At 41.4% G+C, this 16,452-nt stretch overlaps 1 long non-coding RNA gene across 4 annotated transcripts in view; it reads left to right on the forward strand.

Annotated features, from left to right (window-relative positions):
* LOC135297244 (uncharacterized) overlaps positions 1 to 16,452 on the forward strand; it is a 69,161-nt gene that overhangs the window by 3,747 nt on the left and 48,962 nt on the right. The window contains exons 1-4 of one of the 4 annotated variants that reach the window (XR_010359283.1): positions 13,761 to 13,833; positions 14,027 to 14,140; positions 14,242 to 14,296; positions 14,786 to 14,889. This is a non-coding gene — a long non-coding RNA (uncharacterized LOC135297244). Of the gene's footprint in view, positions 1 to 13,719; positions 14,141 to 14,241; positions 14,297 to 14,785; positions 14,890 to 16,452 lie in introns of those variants that run through there. The other 3 variants (XR_010359285.1, XR_010359284.1, XR_010359282.1) reach the window with 3 other exon arrangements.

A 16,452-nucleotide genomic window follows, 5' to 3' on the forward strand; every position in this document is an offset into this window, starting at 1 on the left:
TTGTATCCACTGCTGAGGTATTTGAAAAGAGCAGGAGATAAGTAACCTCATGACTACTGCAGATTAGCAGGCTCTGAGGCACCGAACGCGATTGCTGTTGCTGGGAGTATAATGGCTATTGAAATTCACATTTATACAGACATTTTCATGGTGGCACTGCAAAGAGCAGGGTGTATAGGAGGCTACAGACTATAAATGCCGAGGCCATGCAAAATAGGACAAGGTGCAAAATCATTGGGAAGCATTCATTGGGAAGCAGCAAGACACTGACCAGTTCCTGCTGCGCAAGAGACCCTCTCCAGCTTCAGATTATGGATCTTCCTCAGAGACAAAGAATACACTATAGCTTGGAAAATTACTGTCAGAGGCTTTCTATTGGGAGGGGAACACAAGTCCCTGACCTGCAATGCTGAATGAAAAACTGCCATGAGGCTCCTGCTGTCCTGCCAGGCTCTCCAAGGCAGATCACAGGCATGGAGGAACTTCTGCCAGGTGAGCCAGGGAAGCTCTGGGGGACAAAGGTACAACAGAGGTCTTGGGTTCTCTTGTAGCTTCTGTTTTTGTTTGTGGTTTGTTTTGTAGAGCTCACTGAACAGGGATGGGCCTTCATGCAAGAGGTGGTATGGCTTGTCACTGTTGCAGAGGCAACCTCATGTTGTGTGCTTGTCCTTGACACAAGGGCTACAGTGTGCCTTGGTCATCCTTTTCCAAGGTGTGTACATCAGAAAGTGCAGGCAGTTTGCTCAAGGCTGGTTAAAGCAAGACTGACTTTTGCTTTCCTTGCTTTAACACTGAAATATGAGAGGCTCAAAATCAGCTGCATTAGGATTGCACCAGGACAATGACACTTAATTCTAACTCATGATCTGTGATGCAAATCGTGAAGCATTCTGCATGTGAGTGAATTCAGCTTTTCCAATCTCCTCAGCTCCTCAGTAAGGTCAGTAGTATTGTTCCCATACTATGGCTGGAGAGATGGATATACTGAGAAGAAAAGTGTTTTTTTCCACCATCACCTAGAATAAATACCAAGGACAGACTTAGGAAAATAAAACAGACATCTTTTCTCAAAGTCTTTCCTGGTCTGATGCATGCATATGCAATTTCCCAATAAAGACACAAGTAATTTCTTTTTGTATTTCCTCATACTCTACAACATCTATATCCACAGCTCCTGAACACCTTTCAAGCAGTGTTATCCTTCCAGTATCCCTGTGAAGGAAATGCTAGAGTGCCTCCTTTTACATGTAGCAAGTAACAATTCAGGGTTTTAAGGCATGTCTCATGCCTTTGGTTTGAAGAAATCCAAAATTATATGGAAAGCTGAACTGGTAATAAGCAATGTTTGCATAAATTCCAGAAGAAAGCACTTCAGTAACCTGTTTTCTGATATTTAGTTGCAAAAACCTTAATTCCTTGTCTATCAGGGAAAGGGGGATGGGAGGGTGGGGGCAAGCTCTTAACCAAATTTTCATGTATGCACCTCTCTGGGGAGTAGAATTGGCACATAGTCATTAGATGTAAGTTATATCCACACATTTCTCTCCAGCTGCTCCTGTTACTGAGGAGAAAGCTGATGTGTTGATTTTCATCTCTTATGTACTTTTGATTAACTGATCCCCAAGGAAAAGAGGGATTAAAAACTACATCTGCAGATTCCAAAGGATATGTCCTGGACAGAGCTGTTCCTCCCACTCCCTCCCATCCTGCAGCTTTCCATCATATAAGTACAGGGAGGTTTCCAAACAAGGTGAGCCATTCCAACTGGTGTGATGGTTTTGTGTTACACCTATTCCATCAGAAAAATCAGTTGTCTGCATAGTGGGGGGTGCTCAATGCTAACAATTGTAAGGTCTGTGGGTCATAGCTGAGCAGCACTGGCAGAGATGTGTGGGGGTAGCCCTGGAGTACCAATGTGACCTGGCAGTCAGAAGTGAAGAACCTGGTAGATTTTGGTCTGTGACAGACCAAATACCAGATACCAAATACCTTTGTGAAATAGGTATGTTCTTACTCCAGTGGAGCCAATTCATTGCATCACTGTTTCTTCTAGCATTGCTAAAAATTCAGTACCAAATTAGTAAGGGTTAAAAATAACTCCACAGCTGTGTCTATTACTCTCTCTGAGTAAATGTTTACTTTCTTTGTATCTATGTTAGTGGCACTGGCCAAGCCAGCATTCAGACACAACAGAAGTGAATGAGCTACTGCTTTAGCTCCTGGGTCATGGTGCAAGAAGCACATAACTTATTTTTACTGGAGGGAGAATGTGGAAATGATCCCCAGGTCTACAAATGGAAGGAGCTGGTCCCATAACAGCTAAGGACACCAGGCTGTCTTATTAAGGTCAGATCTAGTGTATCATGTTGAACGTAATTATTCTACTGCTTATAATTTCAGTACATTTGAATCTGAATATAAAATGAGGCAATTTTCTTCCTGGGGATAAGAGAAATGTGTGCCTTTGCAGAACATGAGACACAATCACTCCCAGACTGGCCAGCTTTATTTCTTCCTGATGAGCCTCTGACTCCCCAGGGAATAAGCTGAAAACAGTATTTCCAACAGAGAGGGCAAGACACAAAGAAGAAAGTTTTTCTTCTGCTCTCAGGGGTGTTGTGCTTGGATGGTGGCCTGTTGCTAAGTGGCCCTATGGGAATGATTCCCAAAAGGATCATAGTTCTGTGTCTGGGGATTTCATTTCCTTTAGACTTCTTTCATCTTCTCATTCAAATCCCACTGCTAAGATTGACCCTGTAAGCTATTAGTTGCCTTCAGCTACCATTCTTTCCATTTTAAAAGCAAGGCTGATAGGAATGTTAAAAAAAAAAAAAGAAAAAAAAAGCTCTTATGCCCTGGCAAATTTTATCATTAGGTAAGTGCAAAATACTCTTCTTTTTTTCCCCTCTTTTATTTGTGGAGTGAATGAGATTGGATTCTTTGTTGCCTTGCACTTTACACTGAAATTTATGCTTGTGCCAAATGCCTATAACATGCTGCCAAATCCAAAGAGTAGCATTTTATATGTTCTTTGTTCAAGCATGAATGCCTTGTGCAAGGTGCAAAATAAGACTAACTCAGATACTATAATAGTCCCAATCACAGAATGTTACTAGCAAATGCTTAAACATGGTAGCACATTTCCTTAGCTCTTCTGCCTCTTGTCTGAAGACAGAATTACTGAGGCTGAGCACAATCCTCATGCAACAAAACTGGCATAAAGTTAGAAAGCTACTAGGTATAAAATAGCATTTCCCATGACCTTGTTCATTTGCAACCTGCAAACAAATTTAATTTTTCAAAATCTCAGCCCAGGTAGGAGCTATAACAGTGCCAGTTTGCACCCTCAATAATTTTTGAGTGTTCTATGTTCACCTCTAACTGCAGCACATAAAGGGCAAAGGATTCTGCATGCACTCACAATTAAAACACTTGTGACCTCAGATCCACCTCAGAGAGAATGAAAGACCTTATATTATACAGTGATACTGCACATTTGGGTTTTGTTTGTCTTTCTCTGAAATGGTTTCTAGTCCTCTAAAAAATTCTGTGTGACCCTCCCTTCAGGTTTACTCTCACAGCAAATGTTCTCTGTTATAGAGGTGCAGGGGCTTAGGCTCAGGTTATTAAGAAGACAGATATTCTTGGGGGATGACAGGAGGAAGTAACTGTGGAAGAACCTCTGTCATGAGAGTATTTCCTGCCTCTGGAAGTGAGGTTGTTTCCCTCTGATGTCCTCAGAAGAACATGTATATACCCTCTGTCAATTCAAACCCATAGGTCTTTGATGACACTGGTTCCTGAATTGTTTGGTGTTGTGGGCTATTATCCTTAGGAAATGAGCATGGCATATGTGATCACAGCATTTAGGAGGAAAGACCTTACCTGTAAAAAGACATGGCTGGTGCTAAGAGTCCCCAGTGTTTATTTTGGATGAACCCAGCTCTGGTTAAGCCAGGCAGCACTGAACATGACTTAGGGAGGTTGCACTCTGGTCTTTCTAGTTCTCCTTTCAGATCCTTACAGCACAGACAGGGAGAGACCTGTTCTGTGGGGAGGAGGGAAAAAGGAAGTTACATTCTGCTCCTTCTTGAAAAACAGAAGCTTTATAATTAAATTTGTCCAAACAAAAGCAAAGCTTAAATTTGGCATCTACTTCTTTGTTTCCTGACAGGAAGGACCTCCCATCTTTGCCTCTAAGATGCTGTGTTAACTTCAGGGCCACTTCTTCACCTGATCCCCTGTGGAGGGAGGTGGTTTGAAGTCTGGTCTCAGAGTATAAAGAAACTTCCTCAGGAAAAATTGCTGGACTAGGATCCTGTGATTTCTGTAAGAACATGGTGTTTAATTACTGCTAAACACATGAATAAGTAGTGATGGGATTTCACTGAGCATCAGTACCTACCACAGCATCTTGCTGTGCTGGGCTCAGTTTGTAGCCTCCCAGGAGATCAGCTGGTATTTAATTTTGATCACTGCAGAAAAGGGAGGCTGAGCTTGCAACAGTGACTGACTTAGCTGATGTGTGTGAAAATGTTATTAAAATGGGAAAATGTCTCTCCAAATGGATTTTGCTTTGCCATTTTTAAAATCCCATGTAAATGATGCACATAGGATTTAGAGTGGGAGAAATATCAGAGATAATAATAAAGCTTAATACAAACAGGTCAAGTTTCACTCAGTGGGATTAAGACTCAGTCATGTCTCATTCAGGAGTGTAGTATTAAGCCGTCTTTCAAACATGACAAGGTTTATGTTTTCCCTGAGTTGTTTCCAAATGAAGGGGGAAATCTCAATTAATTTAAATTATTGCCTGTTGTCAGTCCTGCCTCCATGGATTTTGAAATCTAGCCTGATGTCATAACCTACAGCAGCAGTGATGGATGTAGGTTTGCCATTGACAAGGAAGCAATAAGTTCCAGAAAGAGGTGCTGAGCAGGGGAAGGGTTGTCTGAAGACGGGGCACAAAGTGGAGTGGAGGACATGCTGTCCCATTCTCTGGGAGTTGTTGATGTTGCCATAGAAATGAATTTGAAAGAATGGATTATTTTACCCTCAGGAAAACAGAAGTTTCTTTTTTTCCCTAATACTGGCTGCTAGAAAATCATAGCTATACATGGAAAAGACCAAATCACCTTCCCTCTAGCTGCCTCTGGACAGAGCAGCTATCAAACTGAATGTCTGTATCTCAAAATTGTGAGTTCTACCCCTTTTCTGGCAATTCTGTCCCTTGGCTTGGCAGATTGCACTACTAGAAACTCTTTTTTAAAATTATACTTGATATTTTACATCCATCTGAACAGCTGTAATGTACACCTGTAATGTATTTAATATGTATGGCATGTGTGAGTCTTCACTGTGTTGCAGTCAGATCCTCTGACTTGCTTAGCACCATACAGACATGTTATATTTAGGGACCGTTTACACTGCCCTTTTTTAATGCTGATCTTCAAATACATGCAGGAAGTTACTTTTTCCTCCTTAGATGTCACTTAATAAAATTAAACTGCAGCAGCTGCAGTTATGTGCTCTAGTATCTGTCTCGTTGTCATTATCCCAAATATTGAGAGGTTTAGATACTGCTTTAGCAGGATGGGATGGGACCATCCTTCATTTGTGCAAAGAAACGTACCACCTGAACTCAGGATACCTCCATTCATTAATGCTGTAGAAATATCAAAATTTTTAGGGATTTCTTTCATTAACCAGCCATCAACATTTGTAATTTCAAATGAATTTGCTGGGATTGTCCTCGCCTGGGATAACACTTCAATTTATGGAAAACATCTGTCTGAAATGTGCCTTATGTCAAGAGATGTAGGCTCAAACTGCTGCTTTTCCCATGAGTTGATTCCCCTAGTCCTTTTTGTGATGTTTGTAAATCCTCTGTTGTTTTGGGACATTGTTATCATTGTCCCTGCCATGTTCTCCTGAGGGAAGCTGGAGGCCAGAGTTCCCAGGAGTGTATGGTCTCACAGAAATTTCAGAACAAGGAAAAATTTCATCATTTACATTTTACCATGAATTTTAGCTGGTGTATGATTTTTTTCAGACAGTGAATTTTAAATTTGCAACAGATATTGCCTTTGAAAACCAGTCTTAGCAATTAATGAGGTGCAGCAGCTAGGGATAGAGAAGCATATTAATCTATCTAGAAATCTATACAAAACCAGCACAATTTTAGGTACTGAATTTTTCCAAAAACACCTTGTGAATGAACTGTAGATCACTTGAATTAATTAACAGGTTTTCAGATCCAATTTCAAATGGTGAATTAATTTCAGAAAAAAAATCTCAAACCTGTGAACAGTTGTTTTGAAATAACTAAATAGACTATAAGATAAACTTCATTTAAGAAGATATTTATATTAAAAAACTTGCTCAACTCCACTGAGATTTGGGAGTTCAATCTTTTGATTCTAGTCCCATGCTCACACACACACACACACACACACACACACACACACACACACACATTCTGTCTCTCTCTATGGACAATTTAGCTCTTGCAACATCTTGTTATTAGCCATAATCATTAGTGCCATGGTCGTTTTGCTGTTCCATTTCCTCCTCTCTCATCTTTCCTGGTTCTGCTTGTGCATTACAGTGATTCCTCTCTGCCTTGTAGAATTAATTTTAAACATGGAGAGTTACATGCTTCAGTCTTTAGATGGCACCAAAACTGAATGCACTAATTAGGGAACCTTTATGATTTCTATTATTTTCCACTCACAGAGAAGCCTGTTTTTTTAGAGCCTGTGAAGGTTCTGGTTTGGCAAGGTTTTCCAGGACTTCCACATATGCTGTCTGTAGTGCAAGGTCTTGTGTTGATTAAAGGGCACCATCTAAACAGAAGCAATTACACCAGCAGCTTTGAAGTGCAATGTGTATTGGCAAAAACAGTACTGAACTGAGATGCAAGAGTCTGACAACAAAACATAATCAAATTCTTGAAATATAAAACTAAATGGTGAGGTTGTCTGATGTTGGTAGTGGTCCTTTCAATTCCTTCCCGCTCAAGCATATGAAGCAGTCAAATATTTTCTTTTCATCTCAGGGCATTATTACCTTTAAGGAGCTTGTTTATGTAGTGACTTCAATTTGTCTAGATGGTATTGACTGAAACAAAGCAATGCATGAAATTGCATTTCTAAAGAACCAGTGCAAAATGATATGAAATTAAAATAGATAGAGACATTAAGTGCTCCCCAAGGGCAATAACACTGGTACTTAATGGCCAGAGACAAAACTAGGAGTTATTTACTATGTAAATCCTTATAGACAGACAGACTTCTTATAACTGGGGCTATGGTGAAGGAAGGTCTGAAATAGTTTCTTTCTTTCATCCCTAATGCCAGGGTGGTCACAGTCCACTCAAAGTGATCCCTTCTGGTCCTCAGCCCTTTCCATATCCCAATGCTTTTTGCTTAACTGGTTGCTGCTTTCAGAGCACCTGTCAAAGCACAGTCAGGAGGTCAGAGGGAAAGCTGAATGGGTAAGAAAAATTAGCCAGGGTAATTTTTCTTGAATTTAAATTGAATTATGTACACTATCTTTTATTTATTTACTTATACTGCACTTCCAAGAAGCGTACTTCTGTGGCTTATGAGCAAGTGGCCCAAAAGATTTGAATTTTAACTGTTAAATACTGAAATCTCAGACTTGAGAGGTTGGTTCAAGAATTACTCAAAAAAACCCTGCAGTTTGTGCAAGCATGTTGTACTGTCTATTCACTCTGTTTGGATCAACTTGTGGTTTCAGCTAGCTTAAAAACACACTTTTTTTATATATATTCTAAATACACAAGTAGTAACAACAAAAAATAGAAGACAGCCAACCCAACAAGTTAGTATTGGCTGAGCCAACGGCAAGCTTTTTATTTTAGGTGTTAGCGAATTTGACAAATAATCTACACGTGTATTGAAACTTCCTAGAACCATCTCAGCTTTCCCTGACTATTCAAAGGTCTGCTGCAATCTCCTTTCCTTCAACGAGAAAGGTCTGAGGTACCACCATGGTCACAAGAGAAATGGTGACAAGGTTTGTGAAGTGAGGGGCACACCCAGGAGCTACAGGGAACCTCTGACTTCTGTTAACTACACTCAAACTAGCAAGTGGTGACCTGAGTTTAAGAAAGAGGCATTTTCTGAAGGGTTCAGTCTGTTTCATGTGCCTGACTGCTCACACAAGCATCAGCACTCACTCCAGTGAGATCTCTTCCAGCAGTGGCTCAGCACACAGGGCACAGTTTTGATGCATCCGCTTTGGCACTGAAGCTGGCACGACCTGGTTTGCTGTTCCTCTGACCTGGATTACTCACTGCTGCTCATTTCCATCTGTGTACCCTCTGTGACTGCCCCCTTGAGTGTACTGTGGACCTGGACCTCTCAGTAAAGTCCTGGAAGATTATGGGACAGATGGAAGGAAATTTGCTGCAGCCACATTATCTAGCAAAGTAGGTCTGTGTAACACTGTAAGATTAATGAAAACTTTGGTAGCATGATGAGTGATAAGTGAGTCCCTAAACCCTCTTGGTTTTGAAGAGCAATGTGGCCAGTCCTCTGATGAGGGATGCTCTGGGAAGTGCTGGGCTCACAAGAGCAGCTCTTCAAGGCAAATTGTTACAGACCTTTTTTCCTCCTCTCTGTTCACCAAATGGCTGTACAGACTGAGTTACACTTCACAAGGAGTTAGCATCCTTGACATGCTTTGTAGTTAAATGAAAGCTTGAAACACCAATTTACCAGCTCCTCTTTTGGGCCTTAAAGTTTTCTTGGGTAGATGCTGAGCCCCAAGAAAATAGCAGCCACAAAGCAGCCTGCTTTCCATGTTTTGCCTTGAAAGGATAGCTCGAGACAGATACCAGCCACAAACCCCTTTATTTGCTTGTTGTATTAGCCTGTAAATTGTGCAATCCAGCACTGGAACAAGTCTCCAGTGAGGCTGGCATCACCATCCTTGAAAATTTTCAGAACATTTGGACAGGGCCCTCAGCAACTTGACTGTTTTTGAAGATGATTTTGAGCTTGTGCTTGGTTTAGATGGATTCCTAAAATCCCTTCAAACCTGAATTATTCTAGGTCTCCTCGAATTAAACTCCTTTGTGTTGGATGTTTAGACTCATTATCTCCTTTCATTTCTTTGCTATCTGGTCTCCCTTAAAAAATCTACTCCCTTAAATATAATCGCCTCTGTCTTGAAGAAAAAAAAAACAGGATCCACAGAAAAACACAGATGACCTAAGTGGAAATTTTAGTGATACCATTACATCAGAGCAGAGCTTTAATTAGCAGGCCTGAAGTAAAGATAATCAATTCTGCCTGTATCTGTTACAGACACATGAGAGGGATGCTAACCAGATGGAGACTGTCATTTGTTAAAGTGAAAGGTGTCTTCTCTAACCTTGGAAAGATCTCTATTCCAACACTGTGCTTCCCCTCTTGAGCAGCTCAGCAAGGCAATAACTCTGAAGGGAAGAAAAAAAGAAAATAAGGATTCAGAGATGTAGAACTTGAGGAAGTCAAAATATGGTCTTTAACTTTTATACCTGAAATATGGTCTTTAACTTTTACATTGCTGGTGGGTTTTTCTTAGGAGCTGCACAAATTTACCTTGGCCTGTAAAGAACAATTTCATTCCTTGTGCATATAGCCAGGAAGAAAGGCACTGTGTCAGGAAATTTGGGCACAGAAGAAAGGAAGCAAGGCTACAGGCATGCTTCCCATTGGAAAGATGATTCTTTTACAGTGATACAATATGGTCACAGGGGCTCCACAACGTGGCTCTGGATCAGTGTTGCCTCAGAGAAAGCTCCCATCACAGAGAGGAGAGGAAAGCACTGCGGAGCAAGGCTTCACCTGTCCTCAGGGTCACCAGTCTCCCTGGAATATCCTGTCCTCTCTTCAACAGATGTTAAAAGGAGACTTTGGCCAGGCCAAGTACTCCCATGGTCACACATGCCCATTGCAGGAGGGAACAGCCTGAAGGATGAGCAGCAATTCCTGTGTCTGTTCTAGCAAAGCAAAACTGGGACCATTGTGGAAAAAGTAATTAGGGACAACATGGTAGGAATCCAACTTTACACTATCTTTTATTATGAGGTATTTATGATCCTTTGTTTTCTAAATATACCTTGCTGTTCGCTGTATTGGAGAGTGGGAGAAGTCTCAAAGGCACCCAAAAAATGGCAATATGGTAAGAAAATAAAGGAGAAAATAAGTAACTAAGAGAGAAGAGATCAATTTTCCTTAAGTGTCTAAGGGACTTAAGAGACCAAATATTTGGTAAATTTAAGTCACTTGAGGCACTTCTGATATATACCAAATTTACCAGGAAAAAAACCCCAAATTATAAAAGCTTGGCACTAGTTATGCTGGAGGCAAAATAAAACTTATTTATTATGTCTCTCACTACTCCGTATATCCTAAGCTTGTGGTGAATCCCCAAGGAATTTCCCTTTGAACACATCCTGTCTTAGCACAGAGCAACTAATGTGTGAGAGTGCCTAGAAGGAGTCACTGTTTTTGAGTGACAGCATGTAAACAGTACAGTCTCCTGTAGAAAGGCTGTCTGCTGGTATTTCAGTTCTCTGGTAGAGATTCTGTTTCCCCTGTAGTCTGGCCTCTCCTTGTCTGTTTGTTTTGTTATCATTTGTATGGAGATCATCAGATCCAAGTACATTTGACATATGGAGATAACAGTCAGGAAAGGAAACAACATATGGCAGACAATTCATATCCATCAAGATCTGTCATAAAACCATTTTTAGCAATAGAAAAAGAGCAGAAAAAGACAGCAGGTTTGAATTTAAAATAAGCATGCTGCTCTAAAAACCAGGAGGGCCCAGGACTTGCTTTTCTCAATGAGACCACTGGTTCACCAAAGCCAGCACCTGCTGGTGCTTTAACACTGGGTTAAAATCCTCTGTAGTGCCCTGGCCAGCTCCTTGCTGACCATCATGACCAACTAATGGCTAATCTCAAAGCTCAGAATGAAGCCAACTGCACTAGCTGTTTAGCCTGTTGAATCACTGCCTTGGGCCACTTCTGGGATCATTCAGATATTCAGCCCAGGCTACAAGGAGGAGGGAAAAAAGGAACATGTACCGGTGTTAAAGACTGGGTGAGTGCAGGGACCTCAGAGCATGATGCTTGGCTCTGCTGTCCTCACTTGTGCCCTGTAGCAGCATCACATAATTAATTGGACAGATGATGGTCCAAGTCCTTCCTCACAAGGCACTAGCATTGCCTCTAGTATCCCTCCTGTACCAAGAGGAAGGAGCAGCTTCAAGCTCCTTCTTATGAAACCAAAAAGCTAAAAGACAGAGGAGAAATAGCCAGAGATATATTTTTCAGGGAGAATCTTCTCCCAGTCTATTTTGCTGATGTTCTTTTATATAACTTCTGGTGTGGCCAACCCTCTTTTTCTTCTGGCAATTATCTTCTCATCTGTTATTTTCTCTGCTCCATGAGCAGAACAGTTGAGCTGTAATGTTGGGGTTTGCTGGTACTGCATCTCTGTAAATAAAAGGATAGAAAATCTTGTGGGAAGAAACAAACACTCTCTGAGATAGACAAATCTTATTTGGTGATCCAGGGTACCTTGCTAGAAATGGAATCAGTCAACCTCATCTAAGGGCTAAACATTGATCTGAATAGGGCTATGTGAGAGACGAACTTGGCCAAATGTTTCTCCCACTCCTGTCTGGGTGAGCAGGAAGGATGAAACCTTTGTCTGGTTTAACAGGGCACCAAAGCCTGGCCCTGTCCAGAGCCTTACCACAGTGGCAGAAAACAGAGGCATTGCTGTTGAGCACAGCAATCCTTTACACATGCCAGCTTGGAGGGTTTAAAATGCAAAATGGCATTTCAATGTTTAAGAATAGCAAGTAATTTGATGGCTGCAACAGAAAAGCTTCCAATAGAAAAGCAATGTGTTCCAGGGCTGCATAACACTGCTGATAAAATTGCCTTTGGATTCCTTGTCTAATATTCCAGCCTTTCTCTCTTGCTCAGCAAAACACAATAGCTTGCACTAAGCCTCCCTGAGAGGGCAGCTAACAGCACATTTACTAGACACTTCAAACATTTGATCATATTTCTCCTGAGTATATTTAATATCTGTTAATGTCAGCAGTCCCAGCCTGATCAAAATGCCTGCATTGCTGGGAAAAGAGTGTTTAATATAAAAGATGAAATGGGTAAGCAATCACTTACTGATGTCTTTTGGAAATGGATAGGTGACTACCTAGGCTCACCCTACCCCACTTCTTCTGCCCCTCTGTCCCCAGCCCTGCTCTGTTACCACCCTGTTGCTGTGTGCTGCTCTGAATGCATTAGAGTGGTTATTCTGAGTATGCAGGAGATGCCAGGAATAGTTTCAGGTTTCCTGCCTCATCAAACCAAATTCAATCTGTAAAAAATTAATACACCCAGAAGGAACAGTTAAAAGCATCTCCAATCAATTAATGTTAAAATGGGGGCGAGAAGGCTGATTTGTTAAAGGAAACCCAATCCAGCTCAGAGCTCAAGAGGCTACTGAGATGAGTTACAGTGATGAGTCAAGCTGCAGTGCTTCAGAGGAGGGGAGAAAATAAGGTATAGGTTGAAGCAATCCATGTATCACTCTCAGCTGCTCATTGCTTCAATCTGAGGGACCCCAAAGACACACTCTGTTTGGGGCAGGCCAAGAAGCCTCAGCAGAATTCCTCCCAGAATTCCCGCAAGGCAGGACGTGGCACAAGTCTAGGTGTTTGCACTGGCCATTCAAATCTTCTGTCCCTTCTCCAAGAGCAGCTGGAGTGAGAGTAAAGAATGCAGCCAACAGCCTTGAGAAATCTGCACATTTACAGCAGCCCCATGTGTACTGCACTGCTCACTCCAGCAACTCAAAAGACAAGTTGGAAGACCATCCCCATAACTTTGCCTTCAAAAATCGTAAGTCAACAATAGATGAAAGCTGGGAGGTTCTTCATTGATATCTGAACCTTGTTGACATTCAGTGTAATTTTGTGATGGAAGCTGAGACTTATATAATCTCTTGACTCCAGAGCCTGGACCTTCAAGATGCAGTTTTAAAGGCAGGTGGATAAGTTTCGAGAATTGCCAACAACGATCCTTGTGGTGTATTTAAATATATGTAATTTACACACAGTGGGTTCAACCTGCAATTCTTGACAGCCTCTTGTCTGGTGGGCTAGTCTTCATAAAGCTGCTTTTATTCTTTTTTCCTTGACTGATGCCTTGATTGTTTCCAAATGGTAGAAAACTTCCAGATAGTGTCTGAAGCCACACTTGAATGAAACCTTTTCAAGCATGTTTTCTTGATACCTGCTGCCTTGAAAATAAATAAATATATAACTAACCAAATAAATAAACAATTAGGTACACAGCCAGCTGAAGCCTATTGTCACCACTTTGTTTCTGATTAAGGTAGGTCACACTTTTCTTCCTTCCAGCTATTAAGTATTTAGATCCATTTATACTTTAATCCCTTGGTTTTTTTCTGGTCCTTTGTTGCTGTGTTACATCCTCACAGTCAGAGAGCATTGAACTAAGTGGTAGAAAAATGGGAAGAGAGAGTTAAGACAGTAATCCAGCTTTGAAATAAAAAATTGGCCTGAGGTTAGTGCTTGAATCTAAAGAACTTACTGAAGGCAGAAGGGGGGGGGGGGGAAAAGACTGACAAGAGAAACTGAGGCAATACAACTGAGCCAATATTAGGCTCAGTTTGGATGAGGGTACTTGAATGGAGTCCTCGTGACAAAGGGTTAATTAAATTGCATTTCCCTGAGTGTTGACTGGGCCACGGCTAAGAGTGAGAGATTTTTGGGAGGTTATTATACAATTGTTAGGGTTGTTAGGTGAAAATGTAGTTCAGCTGGTGCTGGGCTATGCTGCTTGTGGGCTGCTCAGTTCAGGGAGGGCTTCACACTGCCACGAGGAGAATTCAGAGAGACCCCATAAGGTTCTGAGAAGGGAGGTGTTCATATTGTACTCCTCACCTTCCCCTCTATCCCTTTGTTCAGGCAGAGGAGCACTGCACCCTAGAAATATGGTCACTTGGTTTACAAGTCATTGCCTGTGAGATTTAGAGTGTGTTCTGGGCTTGGTCTTTTCTGAAAACTATATTTCTGTTGCAGGTGGGAAGGAAATTTTGTGGACACAGTGATAGTCTCATAGTGATGAAACATCTCTGCCTGTTAACTATCACCTTTTCTATATTCTTCTTTTTCTTTGACAGTACCAGCCACCTCTCCTCTGGTTAAATTAGAAGAAACTGGCTAGAGAGAGCTCAGGTAAAGCCAGATCAGATATTCTTATGTTTACTAAAAGAAGTTTACACAAAAATACAATTATTGGTCTCCTCTGTCAGTAACCAGGCATGCCGCCTCCATAATGCCCTGGGTTACACCTCTAGTTCTTTGCTGCTTGAAAGCCAAAATCAATTTCCCCATGAAATTTTGAAAATAAAATACCTGTTTAAGGAGACATTTTGGGCTCTGTGTGTGCTGCATCACAACAAGATATAAACTGTGTTTTGCCGAAAATGAGCATCTTTATTTCATTTATCCAGGCCTGGGCAAGAGGAATGATGTTTCTGCAGTCAGATATAGGAGACTGCATGCCTCAGTTGTGCCCTACAATAAGATACAATAAACACAGTGTGGTGCAGCTTTAATTTAAATTCAAAATAAATATTTCCATAACCTACAAAATTCCTCTAATACACTTATCTGGGAGAACACAAAGATTAAAGAAATCCTGCTAATTCCTTTATCTTTCAGATACAGGGCTGAAAACAAAGACATCCAAACATTGAGCCATTTAGAAGAGGAAGAAGCCAAAATCTGTGCCAGAGGTTTGACTGCTGGGATACTCATGGCTTCAGGTAAGCTTCTTTCCCTGGATTGTTTAGCATTTCAGAGACCCTCTGTGTTCCTCAAGGAGAGCTGTGGATTACAGACATAAAACCTTGCCTAGCTTGCAGCCAAGGCAGAGCAGAGGGAGTACAAACAAGCTAATCCAGGGTGCCTTCCTATCCAGCTGCCTGCCTCTGACCCTGGCCAGCACTACATGCTTCAGAGGAAGATGTAAGAACCTCACAGCAGGCAGATGTAGGATAATCAATCCTTTCAACCTTGTTCTCAAGCCCCATTAGATCTCATCCTGATCCCAAAATAGTTAGAGGTTGGATTAAGTCTTGAAGGATGGCATTTAATATACTCTAAAAATTGTTGTTATCATTAACTCCCATGACTCTGGAAAGAAATGTTATCCATAGACAAATACATTTTCATTTTGAATCACCTTGTGTCCTTGGTCTACTATAGCAATGAGTACATAGGCTTAGACACCTGTTTGCAAAAGGTATTTAATATTTCTTTCTATCTGTGGTGATTTTGCTGTGATTTTGTTCACTGCATGTCTCTTTTCCTGACATTATGAGCTAAGGAGAAGGGATAAAGTGAGTATACTCTAAAGATTACACATTCCTTCACCACATTATTGTACAAAAGGTCTCAGAAAATGAATTATTTCAGCAGCTTAAGCATTGGTTTGGCAGCCAGCTTCCAGCCCCACTCAAAAATACAGACAGATTTGCACCTCTCCCAACACAAACTCTGATCCACACCTCAGTCCAAATTGCTGACCTTGGCTGACTTTTGTCCTAGCTTTCCCAGTCATGGTTAGGATAAGCAAGATCTTATAGAAAAGCTATTTTTGCAGACCATCCATCCCTTGGCAGCCCTTTCCTACTCTACTCCAACTGCAGCAGTAGCTCCTCTCTCTCTCTCTCAACACTAACCCTTCCACTCACCCTTTCTGTCAGCATAGCCTTAGCCAGGACTCTCAGACATCCTGGAGGTGGAAGAGTTGTCAGTCCAGAATGCTTTTCCAGCTTCCCTATTCCTTTGGCCTCCTTTTTACCCTGCACCATTTGTAGCACTCTTATTGTAGTGATTTTTAAACCTAACCCTTGCTAATAGCCTTGTCTTCTGCTCTTTCCCTAGGATGTCTTCTTAATATTTTGCTTTAACAGCAACCATATCCCCATTTAACTTGTGCAGGATCTCTGAGGAAGTTTTAGAGCCTATGAAGAGATGTTATGCGTAGGATTTCAGCTGGATTTGTAGTGCTTACATAGAATTGCTCAAATATTTTTGAGATTTGGAATTCATTTTAGCTATTTGCTATCGTTTGTGCACAGATTGAATCTGGATGGATAGATCTACAGTGATGACTTAGACTGTCTCCTTGTGTCACCTTTGTACCACCGGCAGTGCAGCATGGTACAAACCCCAGATCATTGCTCCTCCCTGCTCTTTCTCTGTCCTTTATTTTCCTCTCCTTATAACACCACAACCTCTTTCTCTTTCATGTTTCATACTCTGTTCTTCTCTCCTGCTTGCTGCCCCTCACTGAGACAGAGGCCAAGGGTGCCTGAGGGCCC

This window comes from Passer domesticus, chromosome 3 (genome assembly GCF_036417665.1).
Source record: "Passer domesticus isolate bPasDom1 chromosome 3, bPasDom1.hap1, whole genome shotgun sequence".
Lineage (NCBI taxonomy): Eukaryota > Metazoa > Chordata > Aves > Passeriformes > Passeridae > Passer > Passer domesticus.